The 11145-nt window shown below is 41.0% G+C and overlaps 1 protein-coding gene across 5 annotated transcripts in view; it reads right to left on the reverse strand.

The window, feature by feature from the left end:
* The window catches only part of dtnba (dystrobrevin, beta a), a 427082-nt gene extending 423464 nt beyond the window's left edge, over positions 1-3618 (reverse strand). For all 5 annotated transcript variants that reach the window (XM_080192276.1, XM_080192275.1, XM_080192274.1 and 2 more), the window contains exon 1: positions 3371-3618. The gene's annotated coding sequence lies outside the window, so the exon portion shown is untranslated. The remainder of the gene's footprint in view (positions 1-3370) is intronic.
* Positions 3619-11145: the final 7527 nt, after the last annotated feature.

Raw genomic sequence — 11145 nt, forward strand, 5'->3', positions numbered from 1 at the left:
GCTATTGTTACATGTTCCCTGGGGCAAGTATATCTGGTGTTCAGTACAGAGACCAAAACTGCACACAGTCGTCCAGGCATGATCACTCCAAACAACTGCAGCAAGGCTTTTTACAATAAAGACCAAAGTAGCATTTTCCTTCCTCATTGCTTGCTGCTAATTTTGTGTTTCTTGCACAAGGTCATCCAACTCTCCCTGAACATCCACATGTAATAGTTTTTCACTATTTATTTTGTTTTTCTATTCTGAAGAAACTCAATTTTCCAAGTTTTACCCCGCCTACCATCGACTTACCTATATCCCTTTGCTGTCTCCAAGTCCTCCAACTAGCTTTATATTGTCGGCAAACTTAGATACATTACACTTAGCTCCTTCATTTAAGGCATTAAGATAGTTTATAAATAGTACTCAACCACGATCAGTAGCAACCTGCCAACCAAAAATTCCTATTCAGTTTAACTGTGCACAGCTATGTTTTATTGCCATTCAAACCTTTTAAGTGCTAGTGGATAGCTATTTAATTATGCTAATATCACCAATATGGGCTACAAACAGTGGTTATAAACTGGGATATATGTTGCTCAGGTGTGTACCTTCTGCATTTAGGATTTACAGGTGCCTCACAGCTTCAGGTCACATTGTCCTAATTACACTAACTGTTCCTATTTACCCAGTGACTTATAGTCACCTGCTCTCATTCACATGAAAACAAGCTGATAATCACTCACTCACAGATTCTGCGCAAATGCCAAACAAAAACGCAGCTCAACTGCATGAAAATTGCCCAGCCATATGTAAAGCAAAAAATAACTAATGCCTTCAATCTACTAGCCAACAAGTCTAACATCCTGTCTTCTTGATACTGTAATTTTTGTGAAATGTAAAGAACACTGTCTTTGTGGTAACACTTTGTAACTAAGTTTCCGTTTGCTGCACTTCAAAGAATTTGCCTTTGATCTGAATTCTTCAGCTCAACTCTGTCATTATCAATGAATAGTCAGACCGTCAGAGCTTTACAGCACTAAAAGAGACCCTTCAGCCCATTGTGCCTGTGCTGGCCATTCAAAATTGAAAATACCCCAAATGTTCAGCTAATCATTGTGGTGAATGTGAAGAGTCAGACTAGAAAGGCTGGATAGTAGCAAATTCTATCAATGCCACTCACACAAGGATTCAGCAAATTTTGACTTGGCCTTTTGGCTAGGATCAATTGTAGTAACATCAAGCGTTTGATCAAGCCCAAGATCAGGTGCAATGCCTTTTCTTGTCAGCTTGGATCTTGCATGTTTCTCTCTTGTTGGGACCATAAACTGGATTCAATTTGAATTTGGTTTTTGGAGCAAACAAGGAGATGGATTTGGGCTTGTCTGGTCCAATCTGCACATTGTCTTTGTAACTTTAAGAAAGGAATAAAAATTATTTTATGAAACCACAGGCATGTTTTACTCATTTTATTTCAAAAGATGGGAACTGTGCCACCTTAGCTAAGTCCTTCCAAAATACCCAATGCCCAGTAAGAAACAGAAAATAATTTAAAATGGACATTAAAACTTCAATTTTTTAAAATTATACCTTGAATCTGGAGAAGCAAAAGTCGAAGTAACGTGAAATCAATGGTCAGCGCACTGCCTTTTTAAGCCAGCAGTTTTAATTAGCAAACCACTAAGACCAGTAATGAGTATCAGATGATATAGTATATGTCCTGTCATTACCTTGGAGTCTAATGCAGGGCTGTACAAGATAACAGTTCCCTTTTTAAAAAGCAATGCATTGATTGCTGCTGCTGGATTAGTTGCTGAAAAAAAATGGAGCTGTAGCCAATGTTTCCTTTTATCAGTAAGACATTTCGGAAACAAAATCTCAGTCGGTGGTTTGAGAAATTACCAAGCAAGTGGAACCTGCGGGCAACCCAACACATATACAACTGCTTTTTGGCATCATTGGTGTCATCCTTTTAAGTACTTGCATATTACCCATAAGATGAAAAAAGCACAACATTTGGCCTCAGCATTTTAACATACGCTATTGCTACACTGAAAACGAATTTCAAACTGAGACACTATGGCAGTTAGTTTAATAGTAAGGCAATTTCAGTTTTAGAATGGAGACCATGAAGTGGTGGCAGGGTGGCTCAGTGTTTAACATGGCTGCCTCACAGTACCAGGGACCCGGGTTTGATTCCCAGCTTTGTGAAGTTTGCACATTCTCCCCGTGTCTACATGTTTTTTCCCCCCAGGTGCTCCGGTTTCCTCCAAAGATGTGTGGGTTGGGTTGATTGGCCATGCTGAATTGCCCCTTAGTATCAGGGGGGATAGGTATGATAAATGTGTGAGGTTGGTGCAGGCTTGATGGACTAAATGGCCTCCTTCTGCACTATAGAGTTTCTATGATTCTAATAATGGCAACTGGGAAGAAATGTGTTGTTTCCTTACAAATCAAAAGGTTGGCAAAGTGGAGTTCCGAAGATGGACCATATTGGAGACGAAATCCTTGTTTTGCCCCCAAAGATGCTGCCGAACTTGCTGAGGTCTTTCCAGCATTTTCTGATTTTATTTCAGGTTTCCAGCATCCATAGTATTTCACTTGGAGTTTAGGTTAACAAAGTGCACACACTCCACATTGAAAGGATATACTGACAGCTGTAGTGAGAGTCAATGCTGGACAGCATAAGTCAAACGTTATTACAGTGCAATTAAGGGGCAAATTGCAGCCCAACCTTCACATTTTTTTCCCTGAAGGGACCACATTGGGAATATGCCCTGAAGTGAATGTTAGCCACCTCCAGGATTGAATGCTCACCGAATCAAAGCACCCACACAATGCCTCCTCCTCACAGCATCTCCATGCCAGGATGGAGCAGCAGGCGCCCCCTTCCCCTCTACCTTAAAATGATTTGTATTTTTAAACCGATGCAAATCCGTCCGCCAGAGCGTACCGCAACATCCACATCCTCTCCGAACTGAGGGGGCTCGGAAGTAGCGAGACCGCTTCCCTGCAGCCAAAGCCAGCCCGGAAAGGAGCCTCCACATCCCAGCCTTCTACTGCAGATTCTCCCCCCCCAGCAGAAGAGGACAGCGCGGAGGGCATATCTCAGCACAAGTATCCGGCATGAAACTGCATAAAGTCGGCTGGGGGAGTGCACACGGCGTGTCGGTACATTTCCTTGATGTCTATATATATCCTTCCAGCCAAAGGATCCCATTGGGATCGCTGTGTGTCTCTGTAGTGAGGGAATCCTCCCCCCCTTGTCGGGGCTGAACTTGCCTCTCGGGGTGGGCTGGCTGGCTGTCAGCCCCCCTCTCTCAGTGACTGCGCGGGTTACACAGCAGATCCCTGAAATGTGCAATGTGCTAAGTGGATTGTAACTGACCTGCAAAGCGGCAAATCAAGAGCTCCGACTCAGCCGCTTGAGCTGCCCTTCTGCATTCCACCTTCAGATGACTGTGTCCGGATAGCCAGGCTACTCCTGCCTGCCCACAGCATCCGCCACTTCTCCCGGCAGCTTCATTCCTTCAACAGTTAACAGGGCAGCTGCCCTCCCCTCTCCAGGCTCAGCAGCGCAGAGAGCTCGGCAGCCCTGAGCAGCCTCGCAGAGACCCAGCCATTACCATCTACAGAGCACCGAGCCCAAAGGTACGTCATGCTGCTGCTGGGCTGAGCTAGGAGCTGCTGTCAAATGACAGAGGCTAGGTAGCTGTCACTCACACATCAGGCGTGCAGCAGGCACGCTGAAAGATGCAAGGGGAAAAAGAAAGAGGAAGCTATTACTTCCTCCCTTTCTCTTCAAAAATATTGCAGCAGATAGTGCTTTGGAAAACTCAAAACTGACATTGTTCAAGCCAGACCGCACAACTGCACGTATTTTACTGATTATGCGCCAATGATTAGCACTGGTTTCTAAGCTAACTGAAACCAGTCTATTTTACATTGCGCAAGGCAGCTTTTATAGATATATATGTTTGTTTGAGATACACACACAGATTCGTTTAAAAATACATTTAGAAATGAAATTGTACCCATTTTTTCTAAGACAATGAGAAAGAAGCAGAAAATGCTAGACATAAAGGACACTTATGAAGGCTGCACATCAGGAATTAAGTATGGATAATTGAGTGATCAATAGCTTTCATTTAAACATAACACCTATCCAAGTTAAACACATCCAAAATGCTTTCCCTCAGTTCCAAATGGTCTTGAGTTTTTTTTTAAACTACTCGTTAAAGTCTAAAAATTCTAAAAGTCTAATCAAAGAAATAGAATAATTTTACAATAATCATCTATTAAGTGAATAATTTCCCAGCAGTTTGGCAATTCTTTTGCTGTAGTAATTTCACTTGGCAATTTGAAATGCGTCATCTCACAAAAAAATGTAGAATCCTCGACTTAGTGTTGTGTAATCCAAGTAACACCAGAAAGAATTTGCATTTAGAGAGTGACTTTAATAACCTCAGCACATCCCAGACTACTCTCCAGTCAATTACATACATTTGATATATCGTTGCTGTTGCAACGTAGCAATGATTATGTACTCAAGTCTCTGGAGTGAGAGCTCCAAGACTAATGGTCCTGGTGGCACATTTTTCATCATCCTCAAAATACACCTCCGCAAATTCACACCCTCAAGGGAAACTGCCCATGTAAATAAATGGAAATGTAACATTTCAGCACATTTGCTAAAGACCACACAAATTAAAATGCTTTTTCAGAACAGGTGACAATTTGGCCAACTTAAGGTTGGAGGTTAAGTATGAACTACTGCCAAGTTCCAAAAGAATGGTCTTTTCAGCTATAATATGATGATGTCAGAAGTTATTCCATCACCCTGAAAATATCACTTCGAATCCTTACTGCAGAAGAGATGGAATGATGCCTGGATACACAATACAGCCTTATATCCTGAGAAAAACAAATATCATGCCCCTGCATGGCTCATCCCATGGAGCTATACTTGCTAGTTTATTTGATCAAGGAGTCTCAAATAACATCAACAGAGCTAAGGGAAGAAAATTGTGAGAAAGAATAAAGCAGAGTGACAGAACTGAGTTCCCCAAACTGGAGTTCAGGTCCCAGTGGATCAAGAACAACTTATATTTTATACTGCACCTCTCAAGCAGCAGAACATCCAAAAGGTGCTTCAGGGGTGCATTGCAAAGCAAAATCTGATACCTAGCCACATAAGGATCTAATAGGGAAGCTGACGAGAGGCTTGGTCAGTCAAAGAGATGGGTTTTAAGGAGCATCTTAAAGGACAAAAGATAGGTGGAGAGGCAGAGAGGTGAGGTGGGGGTTAGGGCCTAGGCAGATGAAGGTATGCCCGCTAATGATGGTGTGATTAAAATCTGAGATACTTAAGAGGCCAGAATTAAAGGAATGCAAACAGCTCAACAGGTTATGGGGCTAGTAGAGATTACAGAGTTAAGGGAGGGTAAGGCCAAGTAGGAGTTTGAAAACAAGCGTGAGAATTTCAAAAGCAAGACAACCAGGAACCAACACAAAAATCAGTAAGCCCAAGGATGAAGGGTGAATGGAACTTGGATATGCACAGTAGAGTTCTGAATGGCCTAAATTTAAGGAAGATAGAATGTGGGATGACAGCCAGGAGTGCACAGGAACAAATATCCATAAAGGTATCAAAAGCATAGATGAGAGTTTTAGCAGCAAATGAGCTGATTCAGGAACAAAGATGGACATAAAATTGCACATTTGAATTTTCCACCTAATTTACTGAAACTCTTTACTTCTGCTTAATTAACAACTATGATCCTCTGATTTGGAGATATAGTTTACTATATATAGTACTATCATGTCCCTCACTTCAAAGTTCACAGCTACACAGTTTTTAGAAGATCATAGAATCCCTACAGTAGAGAAGGAGGCCATTCGGCTCATTGAGCCTGCACTGACAACAATCCCACCCAGGCCCTATTCCCCGTAACCCCATGTATTTAACCTGCTAGTCCCCTTGACATTAAGGGGCTACTTCCATGGCTAATCAATCTAACCGCACACCTGTGGGAGGAAACTAGGGCATCCAGAGGAAACCCACGCGCATAGGGTGAATGTCTGTGTGGAGTTTGCACAGTCACCTGAGGCCAGAATTGAACTCAGGTCCTTGGCACTGTGAGGCAGCAGTGTCACCACTGTGTCACTGTGCCACCCAAGATACTCAGATGAATTACAATGCTATAACCCAATCAAGGATTTCAAAACTGATGCCAACCTCAAGTAGTTTGATATCAGGTGAACTTCAAAACCAATTACAATTTTCATTTCCTTCTCATATACAGTGTGGTATTAAAGATGATTTTTGTCTTTTCCTTAATTGTTTTTGCCTCAGTACTATTGTCTTTACTCCTTCGAGTGAGACCAAGATCTTGCTGAAGTAATAGGAGAACATAATTGTCAATATGTTCTACAAGTGTTCATTCTTTACGCAGGCTGTTTGACCATGGGAATATTATTGCCTTACTCATTGTGTATACACATGCACTTCCAGTGGCAGCTGACAGATAGCATGTATCCTAACTAGTTTTTCCCCTTCTTACACTGAAAGCAGAGGTTTAGTGCAGTGCCCTTTCGATTTTACAAAGCTGTGAATAGTTGACTCAGCATAGACCAGAAATCAGTGTTAGACACATGTGTGCCCCTTTCATTTGTTCACAGAAGAGTCCCAGCAACAAACTCTAACGTGCTTTTTTTTTAAAAAGGTTAAGTTCGACTATGGTTTAGAAATATTTGCAGGATAATGGTTTCTACAAGCAATGTTGATTCCAAGTCCACAAGTGATAGTGCTCCCCATTCCTAATTCCAGTGGCTTAAGGGATGGGCAAAGTCTCCATCCTTTACAAGACCCTTGTGCAAGATTGGGACCAAATATTCAGATGACAGAAAATTCCCGGAGTTACAATGGAAGTCTGGTAGAAAGAAGATGGATTTCAGAAACAATAATTTTGTTTCTGATGGTGATATTCAGAGTTTGTCGCAGTTGATGAATAAGAAAGGCTGTGTTTCCACATTGGAAGTCTGTCCTAGACCATAGAATGGCATGACCATGGAGCAGCCCAATGGCACAGTGGTAACCAGGCACCCGGGTTCGATTCCCAGCTTGGGTCACTGTCTGTGTGGAGTTTGCACATTCTCCCCATGTCTGCATGGGTTTCCTCCCACATTCTGAAAGACACATTGGTTAGGTGCATTGACTTGAACAGCGCCAGACTGTGGTGACTAGGGGAATTTCACAGCAACTTCATTGCAGTGTTAATATAAGCCTTACTTGTTGCTAATGAATAAATTTGACTTTAACTGTGGGAAAGGAATTATCTCCAATATCTTTTGTCCCACCGCTGTAGCCAACGAGAATGAAGAATTTGGACTCAAACAATTCTCCATTCACAGACCAGAAAATTCCAATGACAAGTGAGATCGCAGCATTCAGACCATTGGTGGGATTTGTGCACAATTTATACATTTGTACACCAATAGCAATTACAAAAACATGGAATTTCATTATCATAAAGTAGGCTGGAATAAGAACAAATTTGCATTTAAAAAGCCTCTTTCACGTCCTCAAGACATTCCAAAGCACTTCATGACTAATAAATGACATTTACAAAGAACAATACAACACAGGAACCGACCCTTTGGTCCATCAAGCCTGTGCCGACATATGACACCTTTCAAAAAATAAAGACCTTTCGTCACTACACAGTCTTACATTTTATTTCCTGCCTATTCATGTATCTGTCAAGATGCCTCCTAACCGTTGCTGTTTTTTATGCAGCAGCCAATTAGAGTTGGTTTTGCTTTGAATAATTGTGTGTTGAAGGTCACAAACTGGGACATCACCAAGACTAAATAAAGTTTTAGCAGGTTATATATGGCAAAGAGTTACACGCAGAAGCCCAAATGGCAATGAGTGTGGGCTTCGCAAAAGCCAGCAACGTTGCAGAATTTTCTTGTCCAGTCATATGGCCAAAGTTTTGGCCCTATTGAATAATGTGGCTTTGAACAAAAAACAGACTGACCCTACTGACAGCCTCTGTAGCAATCCTGATGCCTAGCAATCAAGGGCAGTAGTCACCTTGATATCCACTGGCAAAGCCATCCCTATGTTCAAGATTACCTGAAATTTTGTTCCAATAGATGTGCAGTTGAACACAAACTTCAGAAGAAGTGCTTCTAAATAGCTGCCTAGTGCACCTAGGCCCATAGACTGGATGGGTAGTTTTGTGACTGATACCAATAATCTACTTCTGGTGTGAACTGCCATCTTTGGTCCATTTTTCTTCTAATTTTTGGCTTCCACTGAATCAAGTTATGGAAGCACCAAAAAAAAACTTAATTTCTATGAACTTGCTGATAACTCAAACTGATTTTCACACAGCTCCAGTTGTTTTCTGATTCTTGACAAGAGACAAGCTGCCTGTGAACACCCATTTACATTCTGACCCGAGAGAAGCTACCCATCAGGCACATGTTAAGTATAGGAAAAACTAGCATTTTATAGATGCGATGCATGGAAGATAGCAATTAGGCATATTTTCTCTCAGCAATCCCCAAAATTTGTATGTAGAATAAGTCTAACAGTATTGCGCACTGCCAGCTCAGAAACCTTACAGCAATTAAGTGATCGGCACCAATCATATGAATTTTCAAATTCCTTAAAATATTGTCTTATGTACACTGCTTCCACGATAAAAAGTTATTTTTAGGTAGGTAACTGGAAGAAAGGAAATCAAATCAGAAACATGATAATGAAAAGAAGAAAGGACACAATAAGTCAACTTTTTAAAAAAATGAATTGTCTTCAGATTCAGAATATTGACGCCATATAATGCAGCTTTTAATTAATTAAATGCAAACCTTTCACAATATAAAAGTTTAAAGGAAGATAGCATATTGTTCTCTACTTCATAATTGGTCAAAAGTATTCACATATTCACATAGTCATGTTTAGCTTTGTTCAATATAGTTCACACTCCTCTCTCTCACATCTATCTTTAAGATGCTCCAGTGGCCTACGGTCTAAACATCACCTTGTTTAGCATTATTAATTTCCAATCCTTTCTATCCCTAATCCTCTACATCTTGACATTTTTTAGACATTGCTGTTCCCAGATTTAGGTCCACTGAACTGTTTATCTCGGCACAAAAAGTAAAAGTCAAAACACAATGGTCAAGTGCTTTATGCATTATACATCTGAGCAACTGAACTTAGCCACATCTCTGGGGAAAAGATTTTCTTTGATAAAGGGCAATCATTGTTGGGTGAAGTCATTTACTTTCTAGTGGCTCATCGAAGATTTGCAGAAGTCTAAAAGTAGACCTCTGTCCTACAGATGATATGCATCCCAGTTAGAACTATACATAGGAAAGCAGAAAAAAAATTTCATACAAAACCACAGAGTCATCAGTGTCACCACAGTGAGCTATTATTATTCTACTTTAGAGCGTTTTCTCTTACATAGTCTAACCCAACTTCCACTTGTGTCGCATAGTCTTTGACGTTCCCCTTCTCCAATAAATTAATTTCCTTATTAAAGTAATCATGGATGCTGCTTTACTCAAATGACAGTGGCACCACTGAATCAAGGTCTATCACATTTGCAATGTACAAAATATACTATTAATTCATCACGTTCTCTAATGAACACATTGGCCCCATTTTTCCACCTTCCCTCAACCAGTTTCTCAATAGGGCTGAGAAATGCCTTGAGATGGAAAATGGATTAGAAAATAGATTTTGCCAAGATTTTGGTCATTTTTACAGTTCTCCCCCTCCAGCAGCGACATGTGGCGAACAATGTCCCTGGCCATATTGCAATCATTTAAACGACAAAAGTGCATCAACCAACTAACGTGCCATCATTTGCTGCACGGAACTGGACACCTGCTTATCCCCGGCATCCAGCATTGGTTTGCCATCAGGGATGTTTAAAAATTAAAACTCGAATCAAGTACAAGTGCTTGTGCAAAAGTTTCAAATAAATAAACCTTCCATTGAAGGCAGAGAGGCTGACAGCCAAAATTTGGCCCTTCCAATGCCTCTAGAATCATGCCCTGACAAAGGTCAAAATTATTCAAATGATTCCTCGGCCAGAAAATTGATTGCAGCCATGGACACATGATGGGTGGTGGGCAGATGCCAATTATGGGCTGCAGCTACTCAGTGAAAATAAATTAAAAATGAAAATAAATAAGCAGACCTTGGAAAAGTTCCAGAGAAAAGCTGGAAGAATGATCCCTAGCTTAAGGAACCTCAGCTGTTTGGATTGGCTTACAAACGTCAGGTTATTTACTTCAGAGCTGTGTAGTCTTAAAGGGGGCCCCAGTAGAGATTTGTAAATCAGTTGGATTGTATCGCCATTTATAGATTGTTTCAGTTGAAGAGACTGAGGATGCCACACCATCAGATGTGGAGGAATAAACTGGATATTCAGCAATTCATTTCTCAGAGGGTAAGCAGCCGTTGGTATACATCAATGGGTGGATGGGCTGAGTGTCAACTCTTTCAAGAAGAATCTGGACCAGTTGCAGTCCAGGATATTTTGTATGTCTTTATAGGTAACACTTGGTCCACGAGACCTCCTAGGCTGGTTCAAAGTGTCTGAGTGAATTGGCAAATAAATTTCCCCAGAGTATTTATTGTCACCAGTGTGTTTTCCTCCCCCCTCTCTCTTTTCTGAACTCTCTGGGAAACTATAAGGCTGCAGACTGCATGGGGAAGTAGAAAGGGTCCAATCACAATGTTCTTGCATCATGTGATGCGTGGCAGGTTTGGCAAACCAGATGATTGTTCTCCTGCTGGTCAATTCCTACAACACAAATGCAATTTGCTAGATTGTTGACCTGGAAGAGAAAAACAATACACAATGCGAGTTTCCAGTTTATTATTTAATTTACCGACAACACAGAACCTCGTGTTAATCTTTATTGTAGGCAAATAACAATTTGAGTGTCACTTTCAGTATGTGTTAGCTGTCAGCAAGAATGGTGACACAGATGCAAAATATGACGAGAATTGGGAAGTGTGATTCTCACTGGCAAATTCACCATGCCCAATTTTCCACTTCTCTCGCCTGTGGTGTAATGAAAATCCTACCATAGAGCATCAGGAACCTCTTTAAATATATTAGCAACTTATTA

The sequence above is a fragment of the Carcharhinus amblyrhynchos genome, chromosome 7, assembly GCF_965287045.1.
Source record: "Carcharhinus amblyrhynchos chromosome 7, sCarAmb.v2.hapA, whole genome shotgun sequence".
Lineage (NCBI taxonomy): Eukaryota > Metazoa > Chordata > Chondrichthyes > Carcharhiniformes > Carcharhinidae > Carcharhinus > Carcharhinus amblyrhynchos.